Below are 18,271 nucleotides of genomic sequence, written 5' to 3'. Positions count from 1 at the left end.
CACATGACCTCTTTATCTACTTGGTCAAATTACAAATAATCGCTCATTATTAGAATGTGTAATAAATTCTCGTCGGGAAATATAAGAAAATACTCTTGCATAAATGTGTCCTCCGACCAAAGGAAAATCTATATTCTAGATACATGTAGGCCTGAAATAAAATTCACTGTAGTTTTACTACTTTCCGGACTGATATATCAAGGAGATATCATACAAAAGTTAACAGAAAAATCATTCTTGCTGCAAATGTTTCTTTTCAAGCCAGAACTGAATCTCGATTCCTGGCTTGATACACGCATATGCGATAGACCGTCAAACAAAGAGTCTTTCTCTCTTTCTTTTTTATCCTATTCTTTGGAGCGTTCTTATATCAAAGCGGAGAACTGGAATCTATACTTGGAGAAATTACCAAAGTATTGTGCGAATAAAGTGTAGTACACTGCGGTTAAATTGAAAAGCGTTTACTCGCGTCCGTTACACACTTACTCTTAACCAAAAAACCAACTGCATATCCTAGAATAGATTAAATACATGCGCTATATGCATGCAAATCCGTAGGTCCTGAGTGTATTACAAGTTGTTGCTTACTGTTGCTCGCGGATCGTGATTACTTTATCGAGAATTACGATTTAGACTTGTCTTTTATTCCAAAAAAGGATCATGATTACACGGTGTCTTATCCTGGACTAAAACTCTAACTATAATTTTCTATCTAAAAAGCACTAACTAAACACGGAGACGTCAATCTAACCAAACTGTCAAGAGACCAAACAGCGATAAGTAAAGTAACCAGATCATTCGGCTTAAATGAAAACCCCGAAAACTCCTTAAAGTTCTAAATTAAGGGATAACAAATTGGCGTAAACGAAATGTCAATACTAAAATATATTATCAACACACCGACACTGTGATGTATTCACAGGTTCTACCTGATCTAGCTTCAGTCATCGTTACCAGGCGCTGGTCTTTGGCTGGCCCATAGTGACATCTGTAAATTAATTGACAAAATTACAAAAACTGCGAAAAAATTATCTCTCCTTACATTTCATAATGGCAAAGAAAAAGCTTCCTTTCCACAAGGTTAGGCTTTTAATTTTGCATTACTGCGCAGCACCTTATTACGAAAAATTGATACACTGTTTCAAATGCTCCTTGACAAAACCACTGTCTTCTCAGTTCATTTCTTAATGGTAAAGGAAATGCCACCAAAGAAAGCACGAACGCAATGACACTTACAGTGTATATATCTAGTAGAATATCATCAAATGTTACAACTTTCATATTATATTAGAGCCGTGATACCGCGTGGAATATTTTGTTTTGGTTACAATGCGAACAATTTTTCGAATAATATTTTCTTACTTGCTACAAACAATATTTAAAGTGATGACCGAAAAAAATACAGCGTGAGAAGATTAGTTGTTTTTGGTATCAGAGTTTTCAGAGGACACGGAAAAAAAGATCACCAATCATTTGGCTCGAGAAACTCGTATGGGGTGGAGGAGGGGAGTTTTGCGGTTGGTAGAGCAGAAAAAGGTGACTTGTTTTCCAAAACGAATGCAACATAGTGGCCCCGATAATGCTTGGGCAAAAGAAACGATAGTAGGCAATGGGAAAGCTTCTTGATTACACTTTTTTCAAACTCTTAACTTACAGGGTAAGAAGAACTTGGTTACCTTGTTTCCTTTTATTATCAGTTATTTTGTTGTTTTCCAAGCCTTTTACTTTTAAGTTTTAATTTTGCGCGGGGCGATAGAAACATTCAACCTATTAAAAAGGTGTTCAATATTTAACCAGAAATATTTTGTTTAGATTCAGGCGTAAATTGAAAGAAAATTGTTCAAAACCAATAGCGGAAAAAAAACCCAGGATAGAGGAAAATATGATAGCAGCCATATTTGAAACATTTAAACTTTCTGCTTGTTCTGATTTAGACAAATCCGTGTTCGAATAATCTTCTTATCCACCCTTAGGAGGGGACATCACTAATCATAAAATATGCAGAGTTTGTCTAATACAGCTTGAATGCAAGACTACTATGTCAGGTTTCTTCTGATTTTAAAAGCTTCGGCTAATTCCTTAGCAGAGATAAAAATTTTATTCCCTCCCTCTGTCTTGCGAAATAAGCCTGATCGTATCATATGAATCTGTGCATGCGCATGCACAATAAAATAGGTTTCATTTAATCTTCAACAAATTTATTTTCATGTGAAGGTGTAGTCTGATCGTCCGGGTGAGTGTAGTCCTGTGAAGGATTGTTGTCGGTGGTAGTGACTGACGTTTCGACAACCTGTGCAGAAGTCATCATCAGAGTCAAGTGAATGATTGTTGTAGATTCATATTACAGCTAAGTTCATATTACAAGGGTAGAGATTATCGTAACCGTATGCGCTATCTTAAATCTGCAAACTTGGAGTGAACACTCTTGCACATGACCTCTTTACCTACTTGGTCAAATTACAAATAATTACTCATTATTAGAATGTGTAATAAATTCTCGTCAGGAAATATAAGAAAATACTCTTGCATAAATGTGCCCTCCGACCAAAGGAAAATCTATATTCTAGATACATGTAGGCCTGAAATAAAATTCACTGTAGTTTTACTACTTTCCGGACTGATATATCAAGGAGATATCATACAAAAGTTAACAGAAAAATCATTCTTGCTGCAAATGTTTCTTTTTTAGGCTAGAATTGAATCTCGATTCCTGGCTTGATACACGCATATGCGATAGACCGTCAAACAAAGAGTCTTTCTCTCTTTCTTTTTTATCCTATTCTTTGGAGCGTTCTTATATCAAAGCGGAGAACTGGAATCTATACTTGGAGAAATTACCAAAGTATTGTGCGAATAAAGTGTAGTACACTGCGGTTAAATTGAAAAGCGTTTACTCGCGTCCGTTACACACTTACTCTTAACCAAAAAACCAACTGCATATCCTAGAATAGATCAAATACATGCGATATATATGCATGCAAATCCGTAGGTCCTGAGTGTATTACAAGTTGTTGCTTACTGTTGCTCGCGGATCGTGATTACTTTATCGAGAATTACGATCTAGACTTGTCTTTTATTCCAAAAAGGATCATGATTACACGGTGTCTTATCCTGGACTAAAACTCTAACTATAATTTTCTATCTAAAAAGCACTAACTAAACACGGAGACGTCAATCTAACCAAACTATCAAGAGACCAAACAGCGATAAGTAAAGTAACCAGATCTTTCGGCTTAAATGAAAACCCCGAAAACTTCTAAAAGTTCTAAATTAAGGGATAACAAATTGGCGTAAACGAAATGTCAAAACAAAAATATCTTATCAACACACCGACACTGTGATGTATTCACAGGTTCTACCTAATCTAGCTTCAGTCATCGTTACCAGGCGCTGGTCTTTGGCTGGCCCATAATGACATTTGTAAATTAATTGACAAAATTACAAAAATTGCGAAAAAATTATCTCTCCTTACATTTCATAATGGCAAAGAAAAAGCTTCCTTTCCACAAGGTTAGGCTTTTAATTTTGCATTACTGCGCAGCACCTTATTACGAAAAATTGATACACTGTTTCAAATGCTCCTTGACAAAACCACTGTCTTCTCAGTTCATTTCTTAATGGTAAAGGAAATGCCACCAAAGAAAGCACGAACGCCCTGTGGATTCTCAAAAATAGGATTGGCCAATGGCTAATACATGTTACATGGATGCATGTCTGATATATCGGCTCCGCGCGATCAACGAAATGTAATAATGCAGTGGACACGTTTGGCTCAAAATAGGAATCTCTTGTAGTATCAGTAGCTTTGCTTCTTATTAAAAACATTTCTCACCACTTGAAGGTATTGATGATAACGATAATGCATTTATATCAGCAATGCAGCTGAACACTCGTTACACAAACTAACTGCCATCATTTGTTGACAGGTACTTGGAGAACAACCAGTTGGAGGACTTACCAAAAGAGATATTTATGAACAATACCAACCTAGAAAGACTGTGAGTCAAAAATGAAGACTATTCCTCCTAATTTTAATCCTACAGGCAATGTAAAAGGACAATGCACAGGGAAAACGAAAGTGTTGAAGAGATAGTTGTAACAGTTACTACACTGAAATGATCAGACATATTCACCAAAGTTAAAAAAAAAGATTACTATTATTTCTTTCATCCTAGGGGGGAGGAAACTCGTCCACTTCCGCTTGATTCTGCCGGCGTAAACTCCCTAGCGTCCTTTTCGCGGTAAAAAGCTTTACGGGTTACCAGGCCAAGAAATGAAATGAATGATAATCTTCTTTCTGCTGTGGATTCAAAGTAATTTTTAGGGAGCATGGGCGGAAGGTTGAAAGGAAAAGAGGCTGTAGCCCAATAGCCCTACCAATAAAAAATAAATTATGCTGATGAATAACGCTTCAGATATATTACGACGAAATATATACGTAAGAACTATTTGAGTCTTCAAATTCTACAAGAACTAAGGTGACTATGGTAAAAAGAGAATCAATTTAAATGAAATAAACCTCTCTAAGACTTGCATGAGAAGAATATAATTAGTAATATAAGAGATATTATTTAATAACATTTTCATTTCTCAACTAAAAGTCAGCCTAAGTACATATAATCAAGGACAATGACACTTACAGTGTATATATCTAGTAGAATATCATCAAAAATTACAACTTTCATATTATATTAGAGCCGTGATACCGCGTGGGATATTCTGTTTTGGTTACAATGCGAACAATTTTTCGAATAATATTTCCTTACTTGCTAAAAAAAATATTTAAAGTGATGACCGAAAAAAATACAGCGTGAGAAGATTAGTTGTTTTTGGAATCGGAGTTTTCAGGGGACACGGAAAAAAAGATCACCAATCATTTGGGCTCGAGAAACTCGTAAGGGGTGGAGGAGGGGAGTTTGCGTTTGGCAGAGCAGAAAAAGGTGACTTGTTTTCCAAAAAGAATGCAACATAGTGGCCCCGATAATGCTTGGGAAAAAGAAACCATAGTAGGCAATAGGAAAGCTTCTTGATTACACTTTTTTCAGACTCTTAACTTAGAGTGTAAGAAGAACTTTGTTGTTTTCCAAGCCTTTTACTTTTAAGTTTTAATTTTGCGTTGAGCGATAGAAACATTCAACGTATTAAAAAGGTGTTCAATATTTAACCAGAAATATTTTGTTTAGATTCAGGCGTAAGTTTAAAGAAAATTGTTCAAAACCAATAGCGGAAAAAAACCCAGGATAGAAGAAAATATGATGGCAGCCATATTTGAAACTTTTAAACTTTCTGCTTGTTCTGATTAAGACAAATCCGTGTTCGAATAATCTTCTTGTCTACCCTTAGGAGCGGACATCACTAATCATAAAATATGCAAAGTTTGTCTAATACAGCTTGAATGCAAGACTACTATGTCAGGTTTCTTCTGATTTTAAAAGCTTCGGCTAATTCCTTAGCAGAGATAAAAATTTTATTCCCTCCCTCTGTCTTGCGAAATAAGCCTGATCGTATCATATAAACCTGTGCATGCGCATGCACAATAAAACAGGTTTCATTTAATCTTCAACAAACTATTTTCATGTGAAGGTGTAGTCTGATCGTCCGGGTGAGTGTAGTCCTGAGAAGGATTGTTGTCGGTAGTAGTGACTGACGTTTCGACAACCTGTGCGGAAGTCATCATCAGAGTCAAGTGAATGATTGTTGTGTCAGTAGAATGTTCTTATTCCAGTTCGTGTAAAATGATCGGTTGGTTTTGCCGTGATGTTATTGGCTGTAAGACTTAATAGCGCTGCGCGCCAGGTCTAAAAATAGATATGTTATCTTTGGATCCCCCGCTGGTTTAGGACAAACACTCGGAGTCTTTACAAGGACTTGTATGCGAAACGTGTCAGAAGCAAGACTATTTTCGCTCAAAAAATGCTCGAACTTTCTAAAATGGTTCCAACTAGGCATTGCTGTTGGGTACATGTAAAAATGACTCAAGATATCCAGAAAGATTGCCAGATTCGCTTAATCCGCCTAAAGAAATGCTTAAAAGCGGTCGGAAAGATTTCATACCGTTCCCAAAGCCGAAGCATGCATGACTTGGAACTTTGTCAACGCCGGGTAAATGCGTGTTCTAGAAAGAATTTCTCAGTTGATAGTGTTAACTACAATACTTATATTTGTGCTGTACACTGAAATCCTTGACAAAAGCCTTTTCAAACCGCTTGTTTGGAAACGTTACGTAGACGATGATCTTCTCGCTATGGAGTACAAACAAAGCAACAATAGAACGTTTCATTGAAAAAGCAGACAATCGTCATCCAACAATGAAATTTAAGGCTGAAACTTCCGATAAAGAAACAACATTCCTGGACACCTACATCTATAATTATAAAGGCGAATGATTCGAAAAGGATGCAATCCTTGATGTGCGTACTCATTTTAAACAAACTGAGACATTTCAGTATACACACTAATGTTCCTGTCACCTACAAGGAGTCGAGAAAGGCTTAATAAAAGGAGAGGCCCTTAGACTTCTCAGAACAAACTCCTCTCAGACAATATTCGAAGAGGAAATTACAAATTTCAAAGCGCATTTGCGAAAGAGAGGCTACCCAGAGGCCCTCATTAACACAACCCTTTCAGAGGTGAATTTCAAAAACAGGAAACTAGCTCTTCGATAGAAACCAAAGACGAACCAACGAATCTTGCCTTTTATTACACATACCAACCATCAGTGCCAAACCTAAAGCAAATTCTCATGAGACACTGGCATTTAATAGAAACAACCATTACTGACCGAACTATACAAAAATCCGCCACTCGTGTCTTAAAAATGAGGGCGATCGCTCAAAGACATACTCGCGAGGGCCAAACTTTGAATAGGCTATTCTAAACACGCGCTGGGGAGTCGTGTAGGCCTGTCAAATCCCTTTTTACATTGATCTGTTAGATCCTTAAGTTTCACACGATCGACTTTACTTTCCTTTAGTATCTTCGCCTGAAGCCATTTCCCATCATCTATACTTGAATGAACTACATAATATTTTCCCGACTTGAGGCAGTCACCAACAGGTGCGATGAGGTCTGCTCATTTTCCGCTCAATATCAAGCCTCTACACTTTAACCAACGCTTCAATTGTATGTTTGTATAGTTCTCTTTGCCTTGCTCGAACTTTGAGCCAGGAACACCGTCGTTTTGATTTAAAATACGAGCTTTAGAGGCGTTTAAACTAGAGATGGGCGCATCATCGCCTATATTCATTTACTCGAGAAGCCTGTTTGTTTGTCCTAATCGCTCTAGGGGGTCAAGATTTCGTGACGTCACAAACGCGCAACGCTATTGACGTAGGTCGGTCGTGATTGGTCAGTTTCGATCTATCGGTTAAGTTAGGTCGTTATTTTTCGGTCGTTGGTGATTTTTATTTCGTAAATGAGTCGCTCGTATGGAGCGTGTAGTTGTCGACATCTGTTTAGGGGAGTCTGTTCTAAGTTAGTAAACCAGCTTTCCAGAGTCAGTCGTTGAAAATAGTCAGTGCTGTAGGTTAGTCATTCCGCAAAGTCCCAGTCAATGTTGTGGTTGGTAAGTCGATGGTGTTCAGCAATGTGATTGCTGATATCACCTTCCTCGTCGCTCGTCCGTGTTCAGTCAGTCTTGTTGTGAGGTTTCTGCCAGTCTCATCGATGTAGGAGGCTTGGCAGTCGGAACAATTGATCTTATAAATCGTTCCCTGTCTGTTCCTCGGTTCGTCTTTGTCTTTAACGTGGGTTAATAACTGACGTAGTGTGGTGATAGGTTTGTGAGCGACGCGGATATCGAAGAGTAGTAATATGCGCGAGATGTTTTCAGACATGCCTTTTATGTACGGTATGGTTGCTGTAGTCGTAGGGGTTGCGGTGTCGTTTGTTTCGGTAGCGGTAGTGGGGCGGTGAGTGTTTCGTCGGATGAAGTCGTTGTTGTAGTTGTTCCTCGAAAAAACACGGTAAAGGTATTTGTTCTCGTCGGATAAGCTGTCTGTGGAGTCGTATACTAGTTGTGAGCGTCGTGTTAGAGTTCTGATAGTTGTGGCTTTGTGTGATGTTGGGTTGTAGGATGACTCGTCTAGTAATCTGTCGGTGTGTGTCGGTTTCCTGTAAACTGTCGTCCGTAATGAGTTGTCGTTGTGGCTTACCAGGCAGTCAACAGAGATACAGATTTGATTCCGGCCTCTCTGTCTTGCGAAAAAAGCCTGATCGCATCATATGAATCTGTGCGTGCACAATGAAACAGGTTTTATGCAATCTTCAACAAACTATTTTCAATATACGTTTTATATGACAAATCCAATATTTGCCGCCCCAAACCCGATTGCTGTCAATTTACTCACCCCTTATCCCCTACTCAGTGTCGCTTGCATTATTATGAGGACTACCATACATGACAGTGTGTAATGTCAAGCCTTGTGTATTACAACAATAGGTAATAGGAAGAGGGTGAAAAATCATTTGTAAGAATCAAGTTGTTTTCAGGGCTAAAAAAATCCAATTGATCTCAATTCATATTGTCACAGGTTATAGCTTGTTATCCTCTCTGGTGCCTTGAAGATGTTAGACTAAAATGGAGATATCAAATCAGTGACAACATTGGTTTGATGAAGTGTATGTTTTAGGCCCTCGTATCAGTACATGAGGAATAGATTCAAGCATATTTATTCTCCGACCTTTGTTGTCAAATACTATGTAATTTATGCTAAATATACTAAACTTTGGCAGGTGGCTGCAGAACAACCAGTTGAAAAAATTACCATCAGGCATTTTCAGTAGCAATACCCGGCTGTCTTCGCTGAAAGTTTGAAGTCTTTCTTAATATTGGTGTAAGAGGAACAAGTCAAATCCCACCTTCAAAACAGACATTTGAATGCGTGGGCTATATTGCATATTTCATGTATATCATTGCTTATGTCCCAATAAAGCCGCACTAAAATATAGACTAAGAAACTTCCTCTAAAACATGCATTGTATTCGTTCGCAAAAATGGATTATCAAAGAATAATTTGTAAGGGAATTTGTTAGACCCTTCTCCTCTTCTTTAAGTAGTCTCTTTATCAAGTCAAGAATGTTCTATGTAGTTCAGTGTTCAAGGCTGTGTTTCAGACTTCTACTGTTTATTCTTCTTTACACGAACGAACGAATGAAAAAAACAAACAAACAAACAACCAAATAAAAAAAAACACAAAAAGCAAAAAAACAAAAAACAACCTGGTGACACCTATAGTGACAATTCATTTTAAATGAGCCAGTCAATTAAACTTACAGTGCAATCACGGTAAACATTGTCACGGTCTACGCGAAATTTAGAAATTTTGTTGATCTGAAAAAAATGTTCAAGACTTTGGAGGTACGAATCCAGTGCACTAGTCCTTCCTAAATCCAGACCCCATATGCTAGTGTCTCTGAACCACATTTCTTTATCTCAATTAAGTAACAAAATACCACTTGTGAACACCTCAGCTCTTTTCTCTGCACATTATCAAAAAATACAGGACGGTGTTAGATAACTCACGAACCCCCACGGATTCTCTAAGACCTTTATAGAGGACATCCGGTTCCTTATAACCGTACTTAAATTTTATCATTTACTGTTGTTTATATTTCTGTTAAACTGGATTAAGGAATGCGCTAGAGTTAGAGTGCAATAGGGTCTGGTGTGTTATTTCCATTTTGTCCTTTTTCGAAGTCTTTTTAGTTGAAAATTGTTTTTAAAATCTAATAGAAATATTTTGTGGATGAGAAAAGTGTACAACATTGAACAGGGAGAAGCTCCTTTTTTTCAGAAATTTGAGGTGATAACTTCGGATATAAATACAAAGAAAGTAATAAAAATTTAATAGCATCATTCTAAACAAACTTTTACATGGTGAGCGCCGGACTTTGGCCGAATTTGTTCGTAGATCAAATTAAACTTAATTACTTAAGAGCGGCGCTCCGTAAATAGCGCCTGGAGGTGTGCAATATGAAAAAATTGAAACTCCCCTAGCTTTGGCAGAATATACGTCTGGATGAATTCTTTTTAGACAAAAAACTCTAAGTTCCATTGCATTTTGATTTTACGCGAACGGCGGTAAAATCGATTTGGTGGCACTCGTGTCAGCTTCACTAGGTCTAGTTAACCAACAACTTGAACGTCGCTGGAGAATAAACGAAACGATAAATGTGACCAACGATTTTCTCAATGGAAAGAACTCGTATTTACAAACGTCCGTCGCGAACTAAGTTTTTGGGCAATTTTTGTTTTTTTTCATTATTCCACTCATTTAGGCGGACAAAGAAATGGCAAAATTGAGAGGGTCAAATCGCACCTTGGTACATGGCATGGGGTTATACCAAGTTAATCCAGCGAAGGACAAGGCTTCTTATTCACAAAAATCCAATACAATTTTTGGGCTACTCAGGACTACAAAATTTTAGGACCCCAAATAAAACTGACACAGAGGTCAAAATACGCTATTCCTTGTCACGCAATTGGAAGTGAAAAGTCAACAATGCGCACGTTGAAAAGACACCAGGCCGTTTTGGGGCGAAAAATCGTTTCTACACTGGATAGAAAGCTAATTTAGTTCAACTTTCGTCGTTTCTGTTGCTCAGGTTACCTGATATTCAAAATGTTAGCGGTTAGTTTACAAACAAAACAAGCCAAAATGCAAAAGCGTCCTGTACGATATGGATACAATTTGAAACTGGTAACAAACCATAAAATCAATATATTTGCCATATTTACACTTTAATATGAGTATTGTTAATGAATTTGTACATACCATGCATTAGCGCCAAACATAGATTGCGCATTCGCTTCACGAAATGCTGTCGTGAACTGCCTTCTGCTTCTCTCGGATTACACGACATGCGGACCCTCATGTCCTGGGCCACAATTGCAAAGCACACGTCAGTTACCCCAAACACTTGCATTCTTTCCTCATAATTCTTGCTCACTTTTACCAAATGTTAATTTTTCATGCGCGTTATTTATACTCATTTTTTATGGCCATCTTTTTATCCTCTCTCTTTTTTTTGTTCAAACTGATGGGTTCAGAGAGGGATTCAGTCTTTCCCGACAGTGACTTTTATTATGGAGAATTCTAAGACATCCTCTTGTTTGACAAAAAGCATTCTCTTCTTCAAGAAAGACAGAAGACATCGTTTAAGAAGAGAAGTTGCATCCATTGCCAACAAACACGCCGATCTTTTTTTCTTTTTAAGTTTAAGGATGCTTGAGTACTTTTCAGCACCACTGCAAAGTGTTGCGTCCTATACAGTACGGCAAGTGCATATTTAAATAGGAAAGGCACTCGCTTCTCAACAAGGCAAAGATGCCTTTGAAAAACATCAGGAAGGACCTAGTGCACAGACCTATATTGCCACTTCTGAGATTGCAGAGTAAAGAATTTAGGTCTTCGAGAAGGGCTTCCCATTTTAGTGCTAAGCAGAAGGCCTTCCTAGAAGACAAATTTAAAATAGAACACACTGGAATCATAGCAGATCCAGCAGAGGTTGCTCAGGATATGAGGCATGGAAATCATGAATATGAAGCCGCAGATCAGTCATTGTAGATGAATTCCTAGCACCCAAGCAAATGATGGTCAGTTGCCCAGGGTTTTCCGCCCGCGACTCTGATGCGCGCTGGCGCAGAAATTGCCAGCGGCAGTTGACACGAAAATTAAAGACTTCTTCAAAAGTGGCGGCAAATAATGACAGCGCGAACACATTAAACAATGTTTAAGGCATTTCGGCATGGAGGATGAACCAGAGAGAGAAGACCGCTTTTGGAATACCAAGGTGAAGTTTTCTGCGGAGAAACAAGGCGTAAGGAGGGTTCGTTTTGCAGAAAATAAACCCAACTATGGGATGAGAGAACAAGAATGGTGAGAAAATCACGCTCAGTTTCCAAAGGCTCGACACAGCAGAGAAATTTGGTCTCCGGCGAGATTTAAGAGAGAGAAGTTTCTCAAGAAGCGGCACTTGGAGAAAATTCCTGAGGATGGTCGCGTGCTTCAAAGTTACAGCGTCGAGTCAATTATTGTTGTCGCGCAAACTACGCCGCTTCAATTTATTTATTCAGTAAAACATCAAAGGGTAACAACCTCATTTTACATGTAGCGCTATGATCGAGGATTTGCAAAGGACTGAAATTTACAAAAGCTATTGAATTTGAATACGATCTAGCATGACAGTTAATTAGGTAAGTTTTTGGGCAGTTTTTGTTTTTTTTTTCACTATTCCACTCATTTAGGCGGACAAAGAAATGGCTAAATTGAGTTGATCAAATCGCACCTTGGTACATGGCATGGGGTTATACCAAGTTAATCCAGCGAGGGACAACGCTTCTTATTCACAAAAATCCAATAGAATTTTTGGGCTACTCAAGACTACGAAATTTTAGGACCCCAAATAAAATTGATACGGCGGTCAAAATACGCCATCATTTGTCACGCAATTGGAGGTGAAAAATCAACAATTTGCGCGTTGAAAAGACACCAGGCCGTTTGGGGGCGAAAATAGTTTTTACACTCGATAGAAAGCTAATTTAGTTCAACTTTCATCGTTTCTGTTGGTCAGGTTACCTGATATTCAAAATGTTAGCGGTTATTTTACAAACAAAACGAGCCAAAGTGCAGAAGTGCAAAAGCGTCCTGTACGATACGGATGCAATTTGAAACTGGTAACGAACCGTAAAATTAATATGTTTGCCATATTTACAATCTAATTTTAGTATTGTTAATGAGTTTGTACATACCATGCATTAGCGCCAAACATAGATTGCGCATTCGCTTCACGAAATGTTGTCGTGAACTGCCTTCTGCTTCTCTCGGATTACACGACATGCGGACCCTCATGTCCTGGGCCACAATTGCAAAGCAAACGTCAGTTATCGCAAACACTGGCATTCTTTCCTTATATTTCTTGCTCACTTTTACCAAATGTTAATTTCTCACGCGCGTTATTTATAGTCCTTTTTTATGGCCATATTTTTATCCTCTCTTTTTTTTTTGTTCAAACTGATGGGTTCAGAGAGGGATTCAGTCTTTCCCGACAATTATTTTTCTTTTGGAGAATTCTAAGACATCCTTTTGTTTGACAAAAAGCAGTCTCCTCTTCAAGAAAAGACAGAAGACATGGTTTAAGAAGAGAAGTTGCATCCATTGCCAACAAACACGCCGATCTTTTTTTCTTTTTAAGTTGAAGGATGCGTGAGTACTTTTTAGCACCACTGCAAAGTGTTGCGGCGTTTACAGTACGGCAAGTGCATATTTACATAGGAAAGGCACTCGCTTCTCGACAAGGCAAAGATGCCTTTGAAAAACATTAAGAAGGATCTAGTGCACAGAGCTATATTGCCACTTCTGAAATTGCAGAGTAAAGAATTCAGGCGTTACCGCAGAGCTGGGCATTGCGATCTTCGAGAAAGGCTTCCCATTTTAGTGCTAAGCAGTAGGCCTTCCTAGAAGACAAATTTAAAATAGGAGAAAACAGTGGAATCATAGCAGATCCGGCAGAGGTGGTTCAGGATATGGGGCATGGAAATCATAAATATTGAAGCGCAGATCAGTCATTGTAGATGAATTCCTAGCACCCAAGCAAATGATGGTCAGTTGCCTTGGGTATTCCTCTCGCAGCTTTGATGCGCGCTGGCGCAGAAATCGTCAGCGGCAGTTGGCACGAAAAGTAAGGGCCTCTTCAAAAGTGGCGGAAAATAATGACAGCGCGAACATATCAAACAAACTATGATTAAGGCATTTAGGCTTGGAGGGCAAAACAGAGAGAGGAGACCGGTTTTGGAATACCAAGATGAAGATTTCTGCGGAGAAAAAATGCGTAAGGAGAGTTCGTTTTGCAGAAAATAAGCCCAACTAAGGGATGAGAGACCAAGAATGGTGAGAAACTCACGCTAAGTTTCCAAAGGCTCGACACAGCAGACAAATTTGGTCTCCGGCGAGATTTAAGGGACGAATTTTCTCAAGAAGCGGCACTTCGAGAAATTTCCTTAGGATAGTCGCGTGGTTCGAAGCTACAGCGGCGAGTCAATTATTGTTGTCACGCAAACTACGTCGCTTCAAATAATTTATTCAGTGAAACATGAAACGGTAACAACCTCATTTTACGTGCTGCGCTATGATCGAGAAGGATTTGGAAAAGACTCAAATTTACAAAAGCTATTGAATTTGAATACGATCTAGCTTGACAGTTAATTAGGTAACAGCAAGAGTTGCTAATGTTTGGTAAGACCTTGTCACGAAACTTTCATATAGCAAAAGAATTACAACCCTGAATGTAATCTGAAACAAAGTTCTGAAGGAAATATGTTTATTGGTACAAGCATATATTTTAAAATTTAATCTTTATATCTTGTAGAAAGAAATACACTGGAGTAAATAAATAGAAGTATGGTTTTACCTAAACATAACAGCTAAAAGCTTGTTAATTATTTGACTAACAGTATGTCTGATTCATCTATGCAATTATCCTATCAGTCAACAACAAACATATGAAACATATGTGTGAACTGCGGTTATGAGACGTATATGAGAACGATCCTTCGCAGTAAAGCACTATTTGAGCAATAGTGAAAATCAGACCTGAAAAAAATTTCAGGCCTGTACGGGACTCGAACCACTGAGCTCTGCGATACTAGTGCAGCGCTCTACCAATTGAGCTAACAAGCCAACTGGGAGCAGGCCATCAAATTAATTCGATATAAACCCGTAGATGATAAATCAAACAACAACAAACATATGAAACATATGTGTGAACTGCGGTTATGAGACGTATATGAGAACGATCCTTCGCAGTAAAGCACTATTTGAGCAATAGTGAAAATCAGACCTGAAAAAAAAATTTCAGGCCTGTACGGGACTCGAACCACTGAGCTCTGCGATACTAGTGCAGCGCTCTACCAATTGAGCTAACAAGCCAACTGGGAGCAGGCCATCAAATTAATTCGATATAAACCCGTAGATGATAAATCAAACAACAACAAACATATGAAACATATGTGTGAACTGCGGTTATGAGACGTATATGAGAACGATCCTTCGCAGTAAAGCACTATTTGAGCAATAGTGAAAATCAGACCTGAAAAAAATTTCAGGCCTGTACGGGACTCGAACCACTGACCTCTGCGATACTAGTGAACACCCTAGTGAACACCCTAGTGAACACCCTACAGGTGTACCCTCTGGGAACACCCTACAGGTGTTCCCAGAGCAGAAACAAAAGGATCAAACTTTCCTCTTTCCACTGCCTCTAAGTACAGGAGATCAATATAATGTTGCCAGGCATTGATCTTACGATGCATGGGTTCTGGCCTTAACCTGTCTGGAAAATGCCCAATCCTAGGAAGACCACTGCTGGATGCTATTTTCAGCCGTGAACTGTAACTTTCTGGAATTTCTATTTTTTTTTCTGAAAAGTTTGGGGGAAGAGAGGCAAGAAAATTGTTTACCTTTTCAGTATTAGAGGTTTTCATTTCCTTAGTGCAAAGTTTTCAGGTGTCATCTTTACCCACTCCAAAACTACCCCCATAGTGTTCATGTTTCCTTTATGAACATTTGCATTTGGAGAAGGATATGTAGCTGCCTGGTTGAGTTCATTAGCAGCCCAGCTCTGCCAGGACATGCCTGCTCCTGGCTGAAATTCAACTCTGCACCCTTTATCACAAACAGTCAAAACATTACCTTCAAACATTTTCATCTCTTCAGTGAGCTGCTTCCAGAGGTCATGCATTATTTGATCTTTCTCTTTTACACTTACACCTGATCACCAAAGTTCCAGCACACCATACTTCCAATTGACATTGTCAGCTCATTTGTTTCAGTAGCTCCATCATCTGAAAACTAAAAAATTAAATGATTTTCATTGAACCAGACAAGTTTACAAGAAAGATGGAGAACTCTCATGTGCAAATCAATAATCATAAACACCAGGCCAGTGACTGTGCAAGAAACACCTGATGCCCCTGGGATCTGTGTGACATGACCAATGTCTAAACTTTTAACAAACTTGTCAACATTATCATCTGAGAAACTGAGCTTGGGTAACCTTAAGTGAAATCCAATACATTTAATGTTACATAGCAGCCAGACTTCTTTTTCAGTATTAATAAAATTAACTTTGTGTTTTACAAACAAGATTTATATTTTTAAGTGGCACGGACTGTTTCAGTACATCTTCTGAATATTGATAATCATTAATGGCTCTCTCAGAAATACCCTGAAGAATTGGCCCCTCATAGACCACTTTCATGAATGGCTGCCAGATGAATATTCTTTTATTTAAATTTAAATTAGCCTTTCTGGCCCCGTTCTCCAGTACAAAATTCAAAAGAATACATTATCTCAAGCAAGGCCAGAAAGGCTAATTTAAATTTAAAGAAAAGAACATTAATCCAGCAGCCATTTATGAAAGTGGTCAAGGGTTTCATAGCTTGCATTGGCAGCCAAAAAATCCCATGCCCCATCCAATAGTGTACCTATGGTAGACGAGTTGTTTCATGGAGCAGTCAGTCGAAAAGCCTGATTTTTCTTTTTCCTGCCATGGAAGTGAAAGGTCATAGCCACTCAGTATAAAGAAAATAGGTTGGGAAGCTTTATCCAATGTGAAATAAATGACTGAAAAAAGCTCTTTAGCATAGAAAAGCACACAGAGAAAATCACGTGCGACGTCGTAAAGATTATAGACTTACTGGAGGTCTCTAAAGAAGTGTGGGCTCTGAAAAGGCCCTGTTTACCAGGCTAGAAACGTGGAACTTGGGGACCAAGTTAATGCAGCGCGGGAAAAGATGCCCAATTGCGTCATAAAAGATGTGAGGTCAAGGTTTCCTAACCCTCCAGGCATTCCTTACACCGGGCATAAAAGGGAATAAGGAAATTCTCATACAGATGCCCATGTCAGGGAGAGCAATAAAATATTATAAATAACAATTGAATAAGTTCATGAAACATGTACAGTCAAAAGAAAATTAAGAGGTGGAAACCTCAATAAAACTGCATGGAAATTCCCTTGAGTAATACCTAATACTCATGAATGCTTCACTACTTAGTACCAGCAGTTGCTGTAATTATTCTTTCCTGGTTACCTCACATCTTTTACAAGACATTTGGGCGCCCATTTAAAGTTATCACACGAAGTCAGAATCACTAGTAAGCAGAGTGGACATCAGTTATTTAAATTAAAAAAGGTAGATCAGATGGTTTCCCTGAATTTGAATGTTCTTGCAGTAAGCACCCTGATCTCTGCCGGAAGATTCGGATGCCTGGCATGTTGGTACATCTGCAGAGACAATACTTCTGTATTCAAATTTTCATTCTGGAAGAGAAATAAGTCAATAAGAAAGAGTAAGCATAGCATTCAAAAGGTGCCAAAGCAATTGTGCAGAATTAACAACAGCATAACTCTTTTAACCAATCAAGAATGGCTAGTTCCATGTGCATGTTGAAGGTGTCATCCCCATAATGGATCCGCTTAGAAGCATAAAACTAATGAGAATCACTGAATGGAGAGATTCAATCCAGTATGTTTCCCTACACTGCAGAAGGTAACAGATTTTGAGTGGCTTTTTCTGTAACTGGAACATGAATTTTTTGCAACTCTTTCAAGGCCTTTACTGCAACATCACTAATTTGGAAAAGGCAAACTTTTTCAGGCAAAGAAACGAAAACATACAATAGCATGTGCTAATTAATTACCCGCTCTATGTCTATATATTGAGGTGCCTACAATGGCTTTCCTATATGCAGCTACAGCTTCAGGTCTAGTTAAAACCTTTTGCTCATTAGGTCGCCATTCTGCTTGCACTGTGACTCTGCATGGCAATTGACATGATTTTCCTGAGTCATAAATAAAGAAAATTATAGAAAAACAAATTAATAGATCAGTATTAATAATAGTAAGTATAATGCTTCTGGTTTTCCATTTTTACAGAAAATTGTGTAGTCTTTGAGTCTATGAATTATGCTATGTCTTGTCCGAATTACATAACACAATGTGTTCATAACAACAAAAATTAATAATCATAATTTTGGTTTCGTGAAATCGTTCTTTTGAAGGAGTAACCTAAGAAAAACTCTTTGTACCTTATGACTACTACACATTCTCTCAATAAACAGTCATTCAAACTACCTGTTAATGGTCAGCAACAATCAGTATATTAGCATGAAATTCTTGCTCACCGAGTGGACTCTTCTTTGCGCAGAAGTACACATCAGAAATAAATAAACAAAGAAAAAAACGAATTACTTTAGTCACACTATAAAGGAAT

At 38.3% G+C, this 18,271-nt stretch overlaps 1 long non-coding RNA gene across 1 annotated transcript; it reads right to left on the bottom strand.

The window, feature by feature from the left end:
* Window positions 1-15,689: 15,689 nt before the first annotated feature.
* LOC148737401 (uncharacterized) lies at window positions 15,690-18,008 on the bottom strand. The gene is made up of 3 exons (XR_015996058.1): window positions 17,700-18,008; window positions 16,484-17,319; window positions 15,690-15,848 (listed from the first exon to the last, which is right to left on the bottom strand). It is a non-coding gene; the product is annotated as an uncharacterized LOC148737401 (long non-coding RNA).
* Between the last annotated feature and the right edge of the window lie 263 nt (window positions 18,009-18,271).

This window comes from Stylophora pistillata, chromosome 2 (genome assembly GCF_964205215.1).
Source record: "Stylophora pistillata chromosome 2, jaStyPist1.2, whole genome shotgun sequence".
NCBI classification, from domain to species: Eukaryota; Metazoa; Cnidaria; class Anthozoa; order Scleractinia; family Pocilloporidae; genus Stylophora; species Stylophora pistillata.
Note: the sequence above shows the minus strand (reverse complement) of the source record. Positions and strands in the feature narration are given on the sequence as shown.